The sequence below is a fragment of the Chinchilla lanigera genome, unplaced genomic scaffold, assembly GCF_000276665.1.
Source record: "Chinchilla lanigera isolate Chin_1 unplaced genomic scaffold, ChiLan1.0 scaffold00005, whole genome shotgun sequence".
NCBI classification, from domain to species: domain Eukaryota; kingdom Metazoa; phylum Chordata; class Mammalia; order Rodentia; family Chinchillidae; genus Chinchilla; species Chinchilla lanigera.
The window spans coordinates 35,448,217-35,470,642 of record NW_004955406.1 but is presented as its reverse complement, the minus strand read 5'-3'; the positions used below and the strand labels follow the sequence as shown (position 1 = coordinate 35,470,642).

At 34.5% G+C, this 22,426-nt stretch overlaps 1 long non-coding RNA gene across 1 annotated transcript in view; it reads left to right on the top strand.

Moving 5' to 3' along the window:
* The window catches only part of LOC102029360, a 138,261-nt gene that overhangs the window by 113,136 nt on the left and 2,699 nt on the right, over positions 1 to 22,426 (top strand). The window contains exon 4 of the long non-coding RNA XR_001236810.1: positions 12,086 to 12,187. This is a non-coding gene — a long non-coding RNA (uncharacterized LOC102029360). The remainder of the gene's footprint in view (positions 1 to 12,085; positions 12,188 to 22,426) is intronic.

Genomic DNA, 22,426 nt, shown 5'->3' with positions numbered 1-22,426 from the left:
TCAACCTTGATAGTCAGAGTAAAAACACTACATTTTTTAAGTCATTCATGTCATCCAAATCTGCATTGCTATAGTGAATTAGAGCCCTAGTTGAAGAAAAGTATATTTGAGTTATATACTAAAGAGCCTGGAACAAGGCTCTTATGTAATTTCCTGGAGATGTCATTTATAAATCACTAACCAAATAAAATGCTATAAATCACTAACCACTGCCTTATAAATGATAAAATTGAATTGGTCAAAAAGACATTTTAATCATTAAGGCAAAAGTGTCAGATGAACTATTCAACACTATATTGATGACCAAGTACTTAGAAGTGATACTGTTCAAAATTTCTGCCTTAGCTATAAATTTATCAAATCCATGTAATCTAAAGTAATCACTACTTGTAAACACAGATTTAGGCAAATCCAGTCTACTTATTGTAAATAACTGCTTGAAATCAGCATACAAAGGACTACAAATATGTGCTTAATAGATATTTTCTGATAATAAAGGAAGAGTGTTTTCTTTAACAACTGGATATTATTGAGTTTCTGCTTAATCTATGCCATCAACATGTATGACTCTGTTCATATTTCTATAGTAATGCAACTTTTGGAAAATTATTGGCTTCTTCAATGGAGGTATAACATAAACAAGGTCCTGCAAATAGTCCAAAATAGTAAATGAATCATTTAATTTATAATGATATAAATAAAAATGTCATGAAAGTCCAGCATGTTTCTCATAATTTAGCAATTTACAGAAGAAAATTCCAACAGAATTTGGCTGTGATACTTTTTTGTTTCATTTGGCGTATTAGATCATTGACGTGTGGATTCAGTGGATGCTTCATGAAGAGAATTTTTGTTTGTTTGTTTGAGGAATCAGCATACCACAGACACCTCTGATTCTAATCTAGATGTCAGGTAACTATGGTAAACAGTAATGCAAAGGTACTGGTGCCCAAATAGCAGAGAACAAGCAATTTTGCCCAACAGTATAGAGAAACATCCCAAAAAATGGGGTTCAGCAGAACCTGTTGGAAATTCGCCCTTCGGGGCAGTGTTAAATACAGTGTTCCTTTTCAGTACACCGTGGTTCCTGACTTTCCTAGGCATGTGCTCACCTACCAGGATAAACCACAGGAAGGGTATTTCTTTTGTTTTCATGTCCAAGAAGATAAGTTATTAGAATTCATTAGGATATAAATAAAAACTTGGGTTATAGAGATTTCCATTGTATTGCTTTTATTTTAAATTATAAAGAAAAATTGAGTATGTATTTTTGTATGCTTTTTTTCTTAAGATAAAATAAAATCTTGAATTGTTAGATATTTCTTAATTGTCCTATTGCAAAGCAATCCAACAAATGGGGCAAGAAAAAGCAACAAATACTTATGATACTTTCTATTCCAAAATTATGTGATTCTTAAAGTCAGTGTATCTTGTGACAATAAAACAGGAAGGGGAGGGGCTGGGGATTTAGCTCAGCAGCACAGCACCTGCCTGGCAAGAGCAAGGTCGTGAGTTCGAGTCCTGATACTGGAAAAAAAAAAAAAGAGGAAAAGGAGATGGAAAAAGGAAAGGAAGAGGAAAGGAAGGAGAGAGGAAGGGAGATAAAAGAAGAACAAAGATGGCAGGAGAGAGTCAAGAAGGAGAAAAATAAAGATTATAAAAGAGCCCCTACATTCAAATATATGAAAATGTTGATATTCCTCAGAGGTTTTTTTCTTTTTTTAATTATTGCAAAAGAACTATAGAAGAAAACGTGGTGATATGAGTCTTTGGGTTCTATTTTTAATTTTCTTGGCTTTCACGTATCAATCAGCAGACTCTTTGGAAGAGCCTAACAAATGCATGATGATTCCTCAAAATTTAACTTCAACATGAATTTTTCCTGTCATTTCTGAGCTCATCCAAACAACTAACGAACATCTTTATTGAGTGAGCCATGGATATTGCTAGTCTACATGTATGGTTGAGTTTATATCCTTTTCAAATCCCTTCATCTTTTGTTTCCTGCATATGTACCATCACCCACCCCAGGGCTTGGTTGTTAAACAAAGGAATCATCCACAGACTAGAACTTATTTTTTTTATTTTTATATTTTTTCAGTTCTCCCTTTGAAATTTCCCTCTCCAGTCAAGTCACCTGGCCATTCCTAAGTTCCTCCATCCTAGATTCTTACTATGTTATGCTAATTCCTTATCCCTGGATTTGTATCACTGAGATATTTTAAGAAAAACACTCTAAGGTCCAGAGATTATAATTATAATCACTCATCAAATATTTTGAAGATAAATTAATATATGATAATATATAATTCACTGAAATGGGAAAAAAAATCTAAAGAAAAAGTAAAAAATGGAAAAATATGCTGAGCGTTTCCGCATCACTGGCAGTGTGTTATGTCAAGATAGTTGTACTACTAATTGCGATTAGCTCATTGAAAGGTAAGATTCATGCCTATATTGTTTGATCAATTTTTCATGCTTATCCTGTAATATGAGCAAATATTTTGAAGACAATACGCAATGTACTAATCATTGTTGCTCCCCTAAAATCTGGTTTTGAAATATTTATTTATTTATTTATTTATTAGGGGGTACCAGGAATTGAACTCAGGCTCTTGCACTTGCCAGGCAGATGCTGTGCTGCTGTGCTATATTCTCGGCCCTTGTTTTGGAATTTTGTACCATTGTTTTTAGTGTTTATTTTTCTCTTATTTAAAATTAGAAGAAAAAAACAAATTCCCTTGTTGCTTAACAAGTTAGTGTGTCATACTCAAATAGCCATTGTTTGGCATGCATTTGTATCTTAGTAGAATTTGCTAAATTAAGGAAAAGCTTGGACATAAATTCAACAGCAACTCCTCAGTCTCCGAATCTCACATCTGGTGGGAAGTTTCTTTTTCTTCAAAATTTGGTGGCTAAGTGTGGGCTGTATCAATGCATTCAAGCATCAGCTAGAGGGCTGACTGATATATAGAAGAGAATCCCTTCCTCATTCAACAATGTGTGATATGATTATATATTTGTTTTCTTTCTTCCTTCCACGAATTCAAATACGTTTACTTTACTATAGTTTAAAACATGTGCACTGTATATCTTTATTATTTGCTCCATTAGTAATGCAGGTCTGTTGTAAAATATGCAAACAATATGTGAAATATAGAAGTATACAAAATGAAGAGTCTTATTGTTAAAGAATTGATTTCTATTCTTTTAACATTTTTATAGTTAAAATCATATTATTATCAATGTGTTATATGCATCATACACATGCATTCATATGTATTCCTTTTATATAAATTTTATACTAATTAACAATTTTTGCTTGTCCCACTTGATCTCAGGACATCTTTTCATGTTAAAATACAAACTTACAAGTATTTCAAATGTTTTACAAATTATATTACTTTATTTAAATAATCCCTTATTTCTAGACACTGATTATTTAAATTTCAAATAGCTTATCATGTCATTTCATCCACATTCAATCCTATTTGATAAATATTAATGATAAATTTGTGAACTGAACTTTTGAAAGATTAATGAGTAGCTAGTAAAACAACTGAGGCTTTAATACAAGTTTATAAAATCGCTGCCTATACTTTTTCAATTATTTTATTTAGAACTTTTTCCCCCAGTTTTGGCTATGATAACTAATTTGACAATAAACATCTTAAGATAAATTCCAAGTATTATGCAGAGTAGTTTATTTCAAAAATATAGATTCACAGAAGTAGAGTGGCCCAGTAGAAATATATCTACAAATTAATTTTTATAGTACCTTCAAGTTACTTTTCAGAAAATTATTTACATTACAGTCAACAGCATGGTAGTGTTATATATAACAATAGACATTATGTCTTTTAATATTCACCAATCTCATGGGTGAAATGATATTTTACTTTACTTTCTTTAGATACTCATATATTTGATTACATTATACATGGATTTATTTCTCCTTTAAATAATGTGGTAAATAATATTGAATCTGTTCAATGTGCCTTTGTGCTTTTTTATTTTTTCAATAAGTTGCAGTTATTTGACCACACAGACTCTTTTGGATTATTTATAGAAGAATAATTGTAGTGTAATTACTCATGCACATATTTTTTCATTCCATGCTTGCATAATTTAATTGTGGTAGAATATGACATCACGGGTGATTATTATTTAATACATCGAATTTTTGTCTTCAAATGAAAGAAATACAGAAGAAGAAAAGTACAGCAAGTCATAAGAGCTTACTTTATAATGATTCCTTTGGCCTGAAAAACAATGATCAGAGAACACTTGCGGGGTAATGACCCTCAGCAGCTCTCTGCATCTCGTGGATTGCTCCCATGCTCTGTCATGTTTCGATTCACATGACCATAATTACCGAAAAGGATTTCAAAAATATATCAATAATTCGCAGGGTTTTTTTTGTTTGTTTGTTTTGGTTTTTCTCCGGTACCGGGAACCGAACTCACGACCTTGTGCTTGCCAGGCAGGCGTTTTGCCGCTGAGCTAAATCCCCAGCCCCCAATTTGCAGTTTTTTTTTGCTATAATATGTAAGTTAAACTTCATGTTAGAAATAAACGTTAATTATCAGAAATGTTCAAATTATGAAGATACATTTTAATCTGTCTTTGCATAGATTAATTTTAGGGTAATTCTTCTGAAATCAACATTCCAAACAATTGAGTTATCTGTTATAACAGCTAACTTTATTCTGATAATTAAGAAGTATGTGAAGTCTACTAATGTTTTATGCCTTATTCTTCATTCTCAATTTCGGTTTATTGTATTAGTAATAGTACTCAATATATTTTAAGACCATTCATTATAAAATATACCAAGAGTTAATGTTTACTTCTTGTCAATACTAAAAGACACTGAATAGGACAATGATAATGTGGGATATTTATTGCACTTACATTTCACTGACTAAAAAAAAAGAAACCAGAAAAGTTTGCTCACAAGACTTTCATATGTTACAGAAAAGTATTGCACAAGCATTATAACTTATGTACTGCAATATCAGTATGACCTGTTGTCAATAGTTTACATAAAAGATATATGAACACTCCTAAGTAATAGATTTGTTTTGGAAAAGTAAAGGAGTTAATATATTTTTAAGTATTTAAGTTTGGAAGTGAGTGACCTGTGTATATTTCCCATGTAAAACTTGGATGTGTTGTTCATTCACCAGTAATTATTTTAAACCATTTTTGTGTTGAAAGACATTTGAGGGATACTCTCTTTAATAAGACTTGGAAGGTTTAAAATATCTTTAAACTTTAGGTAGACATTGAAGCAAAATATTAGTTTTCCCCAGAAACACTTACCATGCTTTAAAATAAAAGAATCCATGTTCATCAACTGAGGAAAGGCTAAGAAAGGTGTGATAATTTTATACAGTGGAGAATTACTCAGTGATAAACAAAAACTCGAGGCTTTTATAGGTAAATTGATTCAACTAGAGACCATACTCATAAGTGAAATAAATCAGACTCGCATATGTAAACACTGGATTGCCTCCATAGTATAATAACCAGAAAGTGTAAATAAAATCTGAAAAGTACAGTCGCTACTGTAAAGGAAAAGAAAAGGCTCAGTAGGAAAAAAACAACTGGGATGGAGGAAAAGAGACAAGAAGAAAGGGGAAAACAAACAAACAACAGCAACAACAAAAATATATATCTATACACACACATGATAGTTAAAATTTTACTACCCATTTCTATTAGTTAATGCTTATATTATTTGATCAATTTTGCATGCCTATATTTTGTAGTCTCAGCAACTACTCTGAAGATAGCAAAATACAATATGATAACCACTGTTAATTTCATAACTTGTTTTGAAATTCTGTATCAGTTTTATTTCTTTTTATTTTTTTTTATTTTTTGGGTTTTTTTTTTTCCGGTCCCAGGAATTGAACTCATGATCTTGCACTTGCCAGGCAGGCACTGTGCCACTGAGCTATATCCCCAGCCCCCTGTTTTTTCTCTTTTTAAAATAAAAAAATTCAAAAATTACAAGGAATTAATATACTGTGTTTAAAAACATACTGTACATCTTACCTCTGGTAATCTGAAAAACTTCATTGAAGATAACAATATGTAACATAACAACCACTCTTAATTCTTATCATTATGTTTTGAAACCCTGTATCATTTTTATTGTTTTTGCTTTGTTTTGCTTTTGTCTATGTTGTTGTTATTTTGCTATTGCTCTTTTTTATTCTCTTTAAATTAAATTTTAAAAAGCAAAAAACCATACTATAGATACGTATTTCTAAAATAATAATTCAAAGGACTTAACTAACAAAAATATATCAAAATATCACTATTTTTTAAAAATAGAAGCTCCCCTCTTCATAGCATCATTGTCAGCCCATAATTTCACACAGGTTCAAAAAAGCTTGTATGTTCAATATTTGAGAGTAAATATATAGCTCTATACTTGGCAAAATTTCCTTGCAAATCCTGGCCATATGTATTTTCAATTTATCAGATGAAATGCTTGCAAGCAGTGATGGTATCATATTTTCTTAATCTCACTTGGGCTATTTTTTAGGAATAATCCTTGTAGATCGTGAAACATACCCCGGTTAGCAGTGAGTCATGTTTGCTGAATGCTCTCTTTAAATTCAATTGAGTAGAACCAGAAAATGAGCTGCTATACTTTAATGAATACTTAGCATCTAGATTCCTTAAAACGTTTATTTTTTAATTTTTATTTTAAAGAAAAACAAACAGAAAACACAAAAAAACAAAAACAGTCCAAAACAATATGATAGAAGGGTAACAATGGTTAGTACATCGCGTATTGTTTTCTTTAAATTAGTTACTCAAAGTTCGAGCTATCAGCATTTAATTGTCCCCACAATATTAGCACAGACCTATCTTTTCAATGAACTGAGAGAATTAGTAGTACAACTCTCTTAACTATCTCTCATATTTTTTTCCTTTTGCTTTGCCCTTCGTTGTTTTCTCCCATTCCCCTCAGCCAGTTTCTCTCTTCTTTTGAAGTTTCGTCATATCTTACAATATCTATTGTACATGTTGGATCACATTTACACTTTCAGCTTCTCACATTAAGGAGACAATACAGTGTTTACACATTTGCATCTGTTTTGTTGCACTTATGAGTATGGTCTCAAGTTGCATACATTTACTTATAAAAGTTTCCAGTTTATCCTTCTATATGACTGAGTAATACTCCATTATATAAAAAGACCACGCCTTTTTTATCCGTTCTTCAGTTGATGTGCTGAAACAAATGAGTCGTTTCCAAGATTTAGCTATTACAAATTGTGCTGCTATAAACATGGGTGCACATACATCACTGTGTATGATGGTTTAAATTCTTCTGGGAAGATACCCAGAAGGTGACTAACTGGGTCAGATGGGACCTCTAATTCTAGTTTTCTGAAGACCCTCCGCACTGATTTTCACAGTGGTTGTACCAGTCTACATTCCTACCTACAGTGCAGAAGTGTTCCTTTTTTCCCTTCCAGCCTTTGTTATTTATTGATTTCTAGATAATAGATATTCTTTCTGGGGTGAGATGGAATCTCAGTGTTGTTTTAATTTTCATCTCTCAAATGACCAGTGATGTGGAACATTCCTTCATGTATCAGTTTTCTGTGTGTATTTCTTCATCTGAGAAGTGCATATTCATCTCAGATGTCCACATTTGGACTGGATCTCTAAATTTGAGAGGTCTAATTTTTTGAATTCTTTATACATTCTCGATAGTAAGCCTTTGTCTGAGGAGCATCCAACAAACATTTTCCCCAGATTGTGGGCTGTCTCTTCACTCTGTTGGTGGTTTCTCTTGCTGTGCAAAAGCTTTTGAATAGGATGAGATCCCAACTGTTGATTCTTTGGGATAGTTCTTTTATGATCAGTGTTTTAGTCATAAAGTCTTTGCCTACCATAATGTCTTCAAGAATTTTACCTATTTTATCTTCCAGAAGATTGAACATTTCTGTCTTAATATTTAGATCTTTCATTCATTTTGAATTTAGTTTAGTGCATGGTGAAAGACATGGGTTCAATTTTAATCATCAACATGTGCAGAGACAGTTTTACCAGCACTATTTATTAAAGAGGCTATCTTTCTTTCAATGTATGTGTTTGGCTGCTTTGTCAAATATAAGGTGGCTGAGTGTGTCTGGGGTTATTTCAAAACTTTTCCAACAGGACACTTTACGTACTTTCCAACATAGTTACTATGGCTTTTTCTTTTATCAGTCTATTAAAGAAGAAATAATAAAAATTTTAGCATTTAAAAAATGTTCAGAAGATCAGTTAGTCAAAACTCCCATTGTTTGATTCTGCAGAGTACTCACACATGCTGATTTGATGCAGTTTTACATACCTCCAAAGCCTGGAACTTCTCTGCTGTGAAAAAAATGTCTTCCCTATATTAAGCTGAAATAATTCTTGTTTTTCCAGTTGATGCTGAAATCAGATCTCTTCATAAGTGAGGGGATGCTTTCTGCAGCTATGATACTATTGGCTAGTGGTGATTCACTCCTGGGTCTTTCCCCCAGAATTGCCCACAGCTAAAGGAAATCATCTTGCTCAAACTTAGCTCCTTCCCATGAGATGTTTTCACCCCAGACTGTTTGTCTGGGGTTTGGGAGCCAGTGATATGAACACCTTATTTACGCCACCTTATTTAATCATATTATTTCACCTTATTTAGGGATAACCTAAAATCTAGCTTAGTTTTGAGACCCCTGTGGAATAAACAACTCTTAATTTCCAACCTCTTTAGAGTTGGCTTTCTTCAGTTCCCTTTTGTTTTCCATACTACTTTATATGTGTTTCTCCACACATAATCCTTGATGAAACTCCTGCATGCAGATCTGCATCTCAGAACTTATTTGTTCAAAATCATACAATAAAGTCTCTACTACTTTCTGTACATTACACTTTGGGATCTTGCTGAACATGTTGTATTTTAAACATGACCTAGTTATTCAAAGTAAAGGTCATTTCTTTATGTCCATGTACGTAAAATTTTAATAAACAGCTTTCTATGTAGTTTAGTTAAGCATATCACCCATTAGCTTAAATTAAAGCTAGGATATACAGAAAAGAATTTTAATAACCCTGTTGTATACCATAAGGAGGGCTAGCAATTCATCCCACTTTGGTATGTGCTGCATATCCTTTTGCAATATGTCATTGCAGTTTTGTTCATGGGGAAGTGGGTTTGGTCATTTCACTTGCTTTAGTAATTGCTATGTAAATGAAGATGATGAAAGTAGTTTTGGAAAGCACTTGTACCACTTTGATCTTTGCCCTCACTTATAACTCTTTTGAAACCTGAAAGAGCCAAGTCTCAGCTTGCTACTTGGGCAAATGAGTCCACATGAATCATACATAAGACACTGCAAACCAACCAGTCCACCAAACTCTAGATGAGAGTATGAGGTCATCCGAGCCCATCTAGCACCTGCTGATCTGATCAAATCTAGAATAACTACCTAGGGGGCTAGGAATTTAGCTCATCAGCACAGTGCCTGCCTGCAAGTGCAAGGTCATGAGTTCGATTTCCGGTACCAGAAAAAAACAAACCAAAAAAAATAGAATAACTACCTAGCCAATTTACAACATGATAACAAATACTAAATATAAAACGGGGACCTTTTCACTGAGTCAGAAACTAAGTCTTAATCAGTATCTCCCAAAATATATTCAGCAGATTGTTGGTTTAAAGAGTTACTAATAAATTGTGCTTGACCACTTACCAATTCAATTACTTAAGTACAGAATGAAAAGATTAAATATTTTTTGTTAATTTTTATAAGACAATATAACAGGGGATATAAAAATGAGAGTTTTATCAAATTTATTCAATACAGGAATTGACTGGTTGAAATGACACCTGTCCAAGTAACATTCAGGATACTCAGTACATAAACAAATGCTGCCAGAGTGTCGCCAAAATAATTAGTTCCATGACTGAATAAATTTTAGAAACAATGAAAAGAAACAATATCTTCATTAAGGAAGCTATTGAGTATTTTAGTACACTTAATATGCACTGATCATTGCAGAGAATTTGGAAATATGCCATATTTCCAATAAGTGTCACTGTATACTGTGGACATCTCTGGACATCCATCAATCAATTTTAATAGCCATATTCTCTTGTCTACCTGGAAAAGCACTCCCTCCCTCAGTCTTTATCGCTGTGGCTGTGGTGGTGGCCATTCTCTTAAGCCTCCCAGAATGGAGCATGAGATACAGGCTTACTGCCAAACTACAGCACTCTTGAAAGTTTCCTACCTTAGAGATTCACTTAGAGATGGACACATGATTCAACCAAAGATAATATGACATAAATATATTTATACTGGGACCATGCAAGAAACTATGACTCTGCTGTGAGGACGACTGAAGTTATGAGGACTGGAGTTTTTGTCTCCGTTGTTTGACTGCCTGGAGAAGGATCAAGAGATGGAGGGAGGCTGGAGGGAGAGGAGGACAGGGGAGAGCGATAAAAAACCAAATTAAGATGTATTATTGTGTACATTCACCAACTGCCCACAATGGGTGTAGTCATTATGTACTGCAAACAGGGACTAATAAAAATAAAGATAAAGGCAATGTAATTAAATCATAATTATATTATCTGAGTCAAACTTCCTACAACTAGTCGCTTTTCTCCTTTTCCAAGATTTTGGCTCCTTACACTAATAAATTTAATTTTTACTTATGTAGGTTGGGTTAATATTTTCATGTCACTTAAAACTGCAACAAGCATAGTTAACAAATCATAAACTCTTTCTTTAGAGAATTGTATTCCAGGTGACACTTCAGAGAAATCTTGAGGCCATTTAGTGGAGTATTTAAATATATAGATTTAACTGCCTGCTTCCAAATCCCAACTTTACTTCAAATTAACCTTGAGGCTTCAGCTGTAACACTTAAACTCTCTGTGCTTCAGATTGTTTGCACAAGCATGTAATAATGCAGCTTATCTGATAAGAAGTCTATAAGTATGTAATGACTCAGGACCTATAAAATATTTAGAAAGATGTGTGACATATAATTCCTAATCAAAAATTTATGTAGAGAGTATATTGAGTAGAAACTTTTATAATCATGGACTTAAAAATAGTACATCGATAGGCATTGCCTAACCAATTATAACAGATATAAGGTGTACTATAGCAATGTAAGATATTAACAGTAAGGGACACTGGGGCAGAAGGGTAAAGGAAATGTATGGGAACACCCTGTACTTTGTGCAAACCCATAATTTCTCTAAAAATAGTGTATTTTTTAAAAAGTGATTTCAAACATCTGGATTAGTAGTTATGGAAAAGAAAGCAGGCATTAAATAGCTATCTTTTGCTAAGAATATAACATATAACCAGCTTCTAGCTATGATACATTTACTACTTAATCTTTTAAACATCCAAGAAAATCTTGCTTCCTTAATGATTAGAGTTTCATTGAAAAATAAATTAAACCTGAAGCCCTTGAAAATGTTAGGGAATGTATTGAATAGTGGCTTTTAGAATCATGAATTTCTATACTTTGCAAGAAGTAAAAAGGTCATGATGATTTTTAGCTGAAGAAACTGGGAACCATGAAGACAAGTGACTTGCTCAAGGTCAATAAACCAATAAATAGAACAGGACATAATTATTGTCACCATGCATTGTTCTTTAACACAATTCTAGGTTTTCAAAGTAAGGAATGATTATTGTTGAGAATCCTTGAGGTTTCTAGTTCACTGATGGTTCAGTTTTCACTTTCTACATGAATATCTGCCTTGAAGAAAATGCCAAACCTGTGAGCAGGGGACAAATTGTCAAGAATTATATTCACCATGATTGTGCCTTATGGATCAGATATTTTAGCCCATGTTTTTATATTAGGGAATATAGTATGTTCTTTGAATGCCCCCAAATGAATGCATTTTGTTGAAAAACAATTTATTTTTTAAGCTAAGTTTCAACATTTTTTGTTTGTTTTTAGTCATTTCTATTTAACTTAGTTTTTAGTCTACACATACCAATGTATGTAAATGTTGTGGAAATTTTTATTTTATTTTTCCAATAACTTTTTTCAGTGAGACTGAAAGATGGGCATAAATTACTAACCAAACAAGAAAGAAGAACTGTCATTTATTAAAATTGATTCCTGAGATATCAGCTAAGAGGTTCAAAGAGAGGTAAGCAGGTTTCTATGAGCTCAGTAGAGAAAAAGGAAAGTAAGTCATTGTGTGTGTGTGTGTGTGTGTGTGTGTGTGTGTGTGCACGCATGTGAGCACTATAGGAAAAAGTATCTTTCTCACTCTTTTTGCTTTCCTATAAGAGTTTAGCTTAAAGGTTTTCTATAGCTGGAGAGTAAGAAAGAGCACCTATCATTCAAGATTGCCCCGCGGTGCCCACCGAGCGAAGGCTCCCAAGGCATTTGCCTGTGCAGTATGTAAAATGGCTGGCTTACTTCCAAGTGCGGTATTACACTTGCTCTCACAAAGCCACTTTGAACATGACACGGATAATAAATCTAATTTTGAGAAGTGAAAGTAAAAGCAACTTGGAAAATAGCTTAGTGTAACTTAAGAACAATTCTATTACTAAAACATTTTAGGAGACACTAGCCCACATTGTTAATTTATTAACGACCAAAGTGATATTCTTATGAAAGATTTAAATATTACACAGACTAACAAATAGAAAGAAAATGAATCAGAAATAACCCTCGTTAGTCTGATATTTAATGAATTATTTAAAAAAAATAAGGAAGACCCAATTAGATCAGTTCCTAGCGAAGTGTGGGTTTCACTTTACAGCTCTGTTCGCGTGTATCTTCACATCTTCTCAGGGACATTCGTGAACTAATAATGTGCTGTGATCTATCTGATTAATAGCATTTTAAAACATGAAATCCATGTGAAAATATAGAAATGATATTTTTAAACTTTAAAATGAGAACTATCAATATGAATAATTTTTCTATCAATGCCAATTTTTAGCTAGTACTGAAATTGTGTGGTTTTGCAGAGAAATAGAGCTCTTCAATATTTTATCACAGTTTTTGCTGTCTGACTCCCTTTTACATTGGAATTATGGTGAAGCTGAAAAGCTAACACTTGTGCTGTATTAACATGTATTTAAATGGCTATTATTGTTCTAATTTACTGTTGAGTAGATACAGGTACAAAAGGAAAAAAAAAGAATGCAGTACCTATCCCACTAAGATGGGCCTACCTTTTTATTAGTTTTTGTTCTGAGAGGCAGAGCAGGTAATTTAGAAAAGGAAATAACATAGTTTCATTGCAGTATCTTATATTTGGAACCCATCTGCAAAATTTTAGCAGTATTACCATTAAAAATACAGGTTCACAGAATCTAGGTTGCAATTAGCCTGCAAGGCTAAGCTTCCCCCTTTAATTTTCTCTATTTAACCATGTTTTAATCCCTTTCTATGTCAATATTAGGAGGATATCACCTTTGATCCTCTAGTGTAATAAAAACAGATGTGATTTATTGAAGAGAAGCAAAGACCTATATATATTTTGTTTTGTTTACAAATAGCCCATGTCATTCCACTTAGTTATGATTTATACAAAAACTTGAGCTTTCAGGTACACTGAAAATAATACATTTCTACTTTTTTGTGAACATTTGTGTAAACTTAACTTGACTGTAAAGAATGATCCCTCTGAATGGCAACCCCTATACCTAAGCTTCCAGGTTATAGAAGTGAGCCAAAACAATAGTTTAGAAATCCCTGGGACCGCTAGAAATACCTGATGGAATTGCAAAATGTGTTAAAAGAATTTTTCACACACACAGTGATATGTTGCTTAATTACCTGATAAATTCTGAGAAATGTACCCTTATGCAATTTCATAATTGTAGAAGTGTTAAAGAGTGCACTTACACAAACTTAAATGACTACAACATCACTAGGTGATAGGATCCTTTGGGCTGCATTGTAACCCTGTGTAAGCACTATCATATGTAGAGTTATTGAAATGTTATTGTGCAATACATGACTGTATATATCTATTGGTGTTTGTCTCCGGTCAAGTTAGCAGGTCCAGGAGGGTATGGGATTGTGGTTTAGTAAAATGTATGTAAGGATTAGTGATATTGTATATGGCTAAGAGAAAATGGAGATTGTAGTAGTCATAGTAGGAGACACTGGGTGGTAGATTGTGGTTGGATACCAGAGGAAGGTAGTAGCAGAAGATGCTGAAATGAATGAACCTCTCATTAGTAGGACTTTGGGCGAAAATAAGGTCATAAAGGTGCAACTGTTATGAAAGGAATTAATGCCTTGCAAGAAGGGGTTAGAACTCCCTGTTTGCACTGTATGATGTGAGGACAGAACCAGAGGACATTTAGCTGCAAAGCAGATGCAGCTTCTAACCAGGCTCTAAGTTTGCTCCTCTCTTAATCTTGGATGTGTCAGCCTCTACAAGTATGAAATATAAATGTTGTGTAAGCCACAGAGTCTATGGGATTCTGTTCTAACACATATTCTCTAAGGTTTAAGTCAAGCAGAATATAGTGGCAATTTTAGTCTGAGACCAAACTGCAGAAAACCTCAATGCCAGGGATTTCCCTAAGTCACCCTCAGGTTTGAAATTCTCTCAAAAGATCCATAGACCTCATTGAAAGCCATTATACTCATGATCACTTTTACTGCTAGAAAATATAATAACTGAAAACAGCTAATCAAAGAAACAGAGAGGGTAAAGTCTAGGAGGCTTCCAACATGAAGCTTTACTTGTTCTAAGCACAGAACACAGTTGGTATTTGACATGGTTTGTATTTTAAAGGGTTCCCAAAGGTCCATATGCAAAGGACTTGGTCACCAACCTGTAGCACTCCTGGGAGGCGTTAGCACCTCTAGGAGGTGGGGCCTAGTGGACTTACGCTAGGTCTTGGGGGTGTCATCTTGAAGGTGATGGTGGTACCTTAGCTCCTCCTGTCTCTCTTCACTTTCCAGCCTCAATGAGTTGAGCACGTGTGCCCCACGATGCATTCCCCACCTTTATGTCCAGCCTTATCATTGGTCCAAAGTGATGAAGTCGATTAACCATGAACTAAACCCTCTGAAATGAATCAAATAAATCTTTCTTTCACATAATTTTTTATGTGAGGCATTGTGTCATAGCAGCAGAAGTCAGACTAACATCATAATGACATGTGACAATATGTGTGCACTACCGTTCCTTTGCACTTTTGTACTGAGAACTATACTATGGCTTTCTTAAGTGGGCATGATGGATGGACTAATAATTGCTCACATGCGTGAAGTCTTCATCCTCTTCTTCTACCTGGAGACATTTTATTAGTATAATTTATTAGGTTTGGTCTGTCAGAAGGTTTCACTCTGAATAACAAAAGCACTTTTAGCACTTAGGAAATTCTAAGGGTTTACAGGTTGCCACTCAGAAATTGGTGATAGAGGCCATGCATTTTCGGAATGTAAGGCTAAATTCTTAATAACATACTTCTGAACTTAGAAAATTTCTTTAGTATCTTCAAGCTTGAGCTTCCTTGTATGTCTAATGAGGATAATAGTAATTTTCACCTGATAGGTTGAAGTAGTGGAGAATTAATGTATATCCTTCATACATAGTAGTTCTACAATAAATAGGAAACATTATTAATAGTCTCCTTTCCTTCATAACTTCCAAAATGATTGTTAGTTTGTTATCCATGTTTTTAATTAATGTAAAGAGGAGTATCACTTTGATCAATTCATTCACAGTAGTGCTGAGAATTAACAAGAGGACAAGGAGTGGAAAACATAATTTGAATCCCCAATATAATGAGTTCTGAGCACCCAGATAGGCTTTAGGAACTTCCCCACTCTGGCAGTCGATGATTCTCTGGACTTTGTGGTATTTTCTGATGTGGAGAAAGAAGTGCCTCTAAAGAGAAAGATTAAAGTTCCATCTCTTCCATTTGTTGTATGCCTATCGTCTTTCTACTTCAAGTTTGTCACCTGTAAAATGCATAAAAAGTAATAGCTACCTCACAATATCATTATCTGGAGCATTATTAATCTAGAAGATATGACAAACTGAATAATACAGACCACTGTAAATTGCATATAGTGCATGCCTGGTAAATATCAATTTAAAAATTTATTTCATGATCTCGTATTTGGCTCCAGGTACTGGAGATGTGAATGTATAATGATGAAAAAATTTTAATCTCAAAAAATGTCCATTGTCTACTGATAGACAAGCGTAACAAGAGTGACCATATAACTAGTGGATCTAATTTCTTCTCTTCTTTTGCAAAGAGAAACGAGAGACAACCCTTGAATATATAGTTTTGCTTCCTTATTCTCATTGGTGATTGCATCTTATAAATCTTTGGAGCATTTAACAATATAATTCAAATAAATAATTCTTCAGTAAAATTTCAGAAATTTTAACATCCAGCAAGACATTTTTTTGACAAGGAGTCTTTAGTTCTTTACTTGAAAACAAATAGATTCAGGGGACAAAAATAATATATTACTAACCCTCTTTTTCATTATACAGAATTGCTAGAGAAATTGAGAACCCAAAAATACTAGTTTAATTGAGAGCTAACATTTATCTCTTAGACTGTGGTAGTGAATAAATAGTTTAAAAAATGAAGGCAACATCAATTAGAAGAAATTACAACACCAACACCTTGCTTCTAATTTCCAGGTTGAGCTTGGCTAATCTTAGTCATTTTGTTGTCCAGATTTCTTCACGAGAAAAATGATACTATGAAACTTGATTTCTGAAGTCCCATCCAGTACTAAATCTATTTTATTGATAATTTGAAAAGTTGAGAATTAACAAAACATAAGTAAGATAAACTTAAAAAAAGAAATATACATAACATGTATTTTGGATATATAACTACCAGTATTTTACTAGAAAACTTATACAAGCCTGGTGGATGTTTTAGCTGCACAAGTTTTTAATAAACATCACTTCATATACTGCTCATTCGTTGGATATATCACTAACATTTTGATGGGTTTAAAATATTATCCATTGAATAAAGAAGTGAAAGTTTAAAAACTTTATAGTTTTCTCTGCATTCCTTCTATGAGTTCTTACCCTGAATACCAAATTTCACAATACTAATATGCTTGTACTCAACTAATTCTTTAAAAGAAATAGCTCCTTATATTTTTTCTAGACTTTATTTGGATACAATGCATTTTTTAAACAAATTAAATAAGAGATGAAAATAGAATCCAAAATAACAAAAATGAAATCAGAGCAAGTACGAAATGAGAGTTTAGTTGATGCTATTGTAGAAGGTTGCCCTATTCTGTAGAGTTATTCTATTTTTCATTGTTAAATCTCACCAAAACAGTGAAAACTATCCAACACCAATTGGGCATTTAACCATATGTATGGCAATTAAATGATATGACCATGACACATAGAACTGTATTTATCCCTAGTTATTAATAATAGAAATTAGATATCATTGCCCCATTTTTCTGTTAGGAATAGTGAGTTAGAGATATTATATATTTTATTTATGATTCAGAAGCTTTGAGAAGCATAATTTAAACCCAAGATTATTTTATGCTGATGTTTACATGCTTACTTTCCTCAGATACTGCTTTTTCTCAAAAGTTACACCTTTTCTAGACAATGGCACATTATTGTACATCTCTATGTACCTGATACAGCATTAACTACCTATTAAAAAGAAAAGAATCAAGCACAGGGTATATTTCCTCAAAGATTTAAGGATCTAACTGTGAATACAGCACTGACATTACAACACATTAGAGGGAAATTTATGGTAATATTTGTAGTAGTTGTTTAAAAGTAGATTTAAGAATGGCATCAGCAAGATAGAAAATGCAAGCCTTCATTTATTCAGAGAACCCCTAATTTAATAATGACATACAGGTGCAAGATACCTTTATGAAGTTTCCAGAAAACACTTAAAAGGTGGAAGTAGCCCAAGTGAGCACACAGCTGAGAACAGTTGTACTGAAAAGGATGAAAAGAACCATTTCACATCCCTTGTGTCAGCCCTAAACCAAGTCAGTACAACTCAGGGAAGAGACAACTGCAAGCCATTGCATCCCACTTTGAAAAGGACGCCTGTGTTGAACAGTCCAACTTTATGCCGTCTTGTATGAGGGACTTGAGTTTTCATCCAGGATGTTAACAGAACTGAAATAGGTTAGACACTTGGCCAAGCTGAGCAAAGCTAAAAGCTTCTGGTAGCTTGCCATGGCCAGTGCAGCTTTGCAAGACTGGGAGAAGGTACTCAACCTAAGACTTCTCTCTTCTGAGGGAGAGGCAGGAGTGTCTATGCAATAGTCCAGCTTTTCTAAGAATTCTCTAAGGGACTGCTTTCTGTGTCATCTTGCTCTTCTGATGGAATGCTGTGGGAATTGGCACAGTTTGAAGGCCTGGGGGCAGCAGATAGCAAGGCGAGGGAGTGGGTGGCTTTCCCTGGCTGGCATGTCTCCATGACTGTGGGAAGTTACTCCCGCTAGGACATTTTTTCTAAAAGGGAGAGAGAGAAATGCTGCGCCTCTCCTGTCCTGGGTTTTCCAAGCGCAGCCTGATGGACTTTGTTGTTGTTCACCACACTCCTCATTCAGCATGAGGGAGAGGGAGAGGAGCAAAGTGTGCATCCCACAGTCTCACTTTCTGGAGGACTGCATGGAGACTGAGAGTTTCTATCCAATGACTAAGTGTGGAGAGTAAGTTTCATGTTAGCCACTGAAAATCAAGAAAGCAAGACAATTTGCTGTCCTGGAACCAGAAAATTTGCAGAGCCATAGATATCACACCAAGATATTATGACTTCCTGAAAAATTATTCTAGAAAGTCTCTCTAATAGTTCTAATCATTTTACAACCACAAGACAGAGAACACACATCTACAGAAAGCTTGAGAGACAGCAGACTCTTAGCTTGGCTAACTAATGGGTTCTTTCCTGCACGAAGGTAGTCTACACAGACAGGGAGAGGCAATATTTTTTCCAACTGCTCAGATAGTAACAAAAGGGTCAAAGGACATAAGGAAACATATAAACATGGCCAAACCAAAGAACAAAGTCAATCTTCAGAAATTGAATCTAAAGAGAAGGAAGCATTTGGCACATCTCACAAAGAACTGAAATAACCATTATAAACATGCTTGATAATTGCAGAAACATTACCCATGAACAAAATGAGCTGTTCAGTGAAGAGATAGAAAGTATAAGAAAGATTTTTTGGAGATGAAGAATATAACTGAAATAAAAAAATAAAGAGATTCAATGTCAAACTGGATCAAGGAAAAGAAAGAATCAGTGAACTCAAAGTCAGACTATTTAAAATTATCTGATCAGAAGAACAAAAAGTGAAGGAGGGATAAAAGGCTAAGCATCTTCTGAGGCATCATGGACTAAGGAGATACATTTCTTTTGAATGTCTCAGAAGGAAAAGAAGGTCAGGCATGGTGGTGCATGCCTGTAATTCGAGCACTCAGGGAAGACTGATGCAGGAGGGTCAATGAGAGTTTGAGTCCAGCCTGGGGTCCATGGTGAGTTTAAGGCCAGCCTGAACTACACAGCAAGACCCTGTATCAAAAACAAAGAAAAAGGAAAAGAATAAGAAAAAGAAGGAGAACTTATTTTGGAATATATTGACCCAAACTTCCAAAATTTAAGAGAGAAAAATAGGCATCCATTTTTAAAAATACTAAAAGTTTCCAAATAATGTAAACACAAAGAAGCCCACACAGAGACATAGTAAAATCAAATTTTCAAAAGTTGATGACAACATGTAATTTGAAAGGCACCAATGGAAAAGCAACTTCACATTAATAAGGATGTCTCCCTTACACGATCACCAGATTTCTCAAGTGAAATCTCATAAACAGTAAAGGAGTGGGATGGTATATTTAAAAAGGTGAAAGAAATATCCCGCCAACTATGAATACTATATCTAGAAAAGAGGGGAATGAGAAAAACTTTCCCAGGTTAAGAAAAGCTGAAGGTAGTTCAATACACTAAACTGTCTTGAAAGAAATGCTAAAGGAAGTTCTTCAAAGTTCACAAAAGAATATTAAATAACAATTTGAAAGTATATAAAAGTACAAATCTCATTGGCAAGTATTTGGAGCTCTATAGATATATAAAGAATATCTCACTGTTGTAGCAGGGGTCTGGCTTTACTAATACATTAATAGACATGTAATTTCAAAAGTGATAATTTGTGACATCAATAATATAAATGATTAGGAGGTCAACTTTAAACATTTAGGTTGCAATTGGAGTTAAATCATAATTAGTTTTAAATAAATTGCTGCAACTAGAAAAGGTTTATACAAGTCCCATGATAATCATGAAGAAAACACACAAAAAAATCAAAAGCAATCCAAGAACGCCACTATGGGTTAGTCACCTTTCCATTGCTGTGAGAAATAATACTGAGATAGACAACTTAAAAGAAGGAATTATTTATTTTGGTTCATGGCTTCAAAGCTTTCAGGCTACAATGACTTGAAGCCATAGCTCTGGTCCAATAGCAATGCTAGGCATCATGGCACAAAACAGCATGTGGTAGAGGAAACCTGCTCACATGATGCTGACTGAAATCAAAGGGGAGAAAGTGGAAGAGGTCAGAGTGCAGTACCCTCTTCAAGGGGATGCACGCAAGGATACCATTTCCTTCACTAGGTCTCAACTCCCAAAGTTTCCACCACCTCCCAACAACCTCGTAGGCTGGAAGACCAATTCTTTGAGACAAAACATGACTCTGGGAACACCCCAGATTCAAACTATAGCATTCTACCCCTGGTCCCCAGGGGCTCAATGCATGCAGTCCTTCTCCATCACTCCCCAAAGTCTTATCACTTCTAGAACTGTTCAAAAGTCTAAATTGAAAGTATCCTCTACAACTCAAGGCAAACTTAAACCCTATAAAGTAAAGAAGAAAATGAGTTACATACTTCTCAAATATAAAGAATAAACATTCCCACTGGTAAAGTGATAACTAGGGAGATAGAAAGGAAGGATTAGATTAAAACAAGACCAAAACTCAGCAAGGCAAATATGAAGCCCTGTAGCTCCATGTCCAGTGTCCAGGGCATTTGGTAGAGTGGAACTCCCAAGGACTTAAGCAACACTGCTCTCAAGTGTTCTGTGTATAACTATTATTCATCCAGTTATTTAGTCTCATCTTACATTCTGCTCTGTTAAAAACCAAAACCAAAACCAATTTCTGCCACCAGCTCCAACAATATGTGGGACTGACTGTCTCACAGCTGCAATGGCCTCTGGGTAGCTGGATGGCTGAAAATGAGGAAAAAATCCTGGGGAAACAGTTTCCTAGGTGAATTTTAACAAGAAGGCACTGTGGGGCCCTCTTCTCCAAGCAAAATCTTTGAAGCAAATTTGTACTTTCATACCCATGAATCTATGGTAGGTGGCATCTGACAATTCCCGAGATACCCTCAAGATATTTTTCCTAGTCTCCCATCACTGAATACTTGGCTTTTAAAAATAGCACAGCCTTAGCCAGGAATTGTGGCACACACTTGTAACTCTAGCACTTGGGAGACTGAGGCAGGAGGATTGATGCAAGTTTGAGGCCAGCCTGGCCTGGGTTACCTAGTGAGTTCAATGCTAACCTGAATTACATACTCAGACCTTGTCTCAACTCACACCAAATAACAATAGTAATAAATACAAATAATAAGATGGCACTAATCTCTTTAGGAGTTGCACTGTCTTTGACTATAACTATTCAGAAAACACACTCCTTTACTCACAAAACTCCCAAGTTTTAAAAGTCTTTCTTAGCTCTACTTTTTGCTTAGTATTCTCAATAAATCTGGCTAAATCTCGCAATACTCATGTCACTGCTTGAGCTCTGCACTGCCATGAAAATTTTTCTGTTAGATAAACTAATCTACAACCTTTAATCTCAGCTTCACACAAAATACAGACAAGTTCTTTCACAGACTGTGACCTAAATGATATCTAGTACAATTCTCAGTACCATCTTCCTTTTCTTCTGGAATCTTACAAGACCAGTTTCATTTCCACTAGCACTGTGGTCTTTTGAATCCCTCCCCAAATCACCCTTTAAGTTCTACTTATAGCATTCTAGGTTTTCTCCAGTCTGTTTCTCCAAACTTTTCCAAACTACTCCCAGAAACCAAGTCTAAGGGCTTCTGAACCTCATCATCAGGTACAATCACAGCAGCAGTCCCACTTACTGGTATAAATTTCCTGTGTGAGCCAGCTTTCTATCACAGTGACGAATACCTGAGATTAACAGCTTAAAAGGTGGACAGATTCATTTTGCCTCATAGTTGCAGAAGTTTTAGTCAGTGGTCATAGTGTTGGACCTGTGGTGAGGCCAAATATGGTGACCAGAAAGCAAAAAAGAGAGAAAAGGTCAGAGTTCAAATATATCCCTCTGGGGT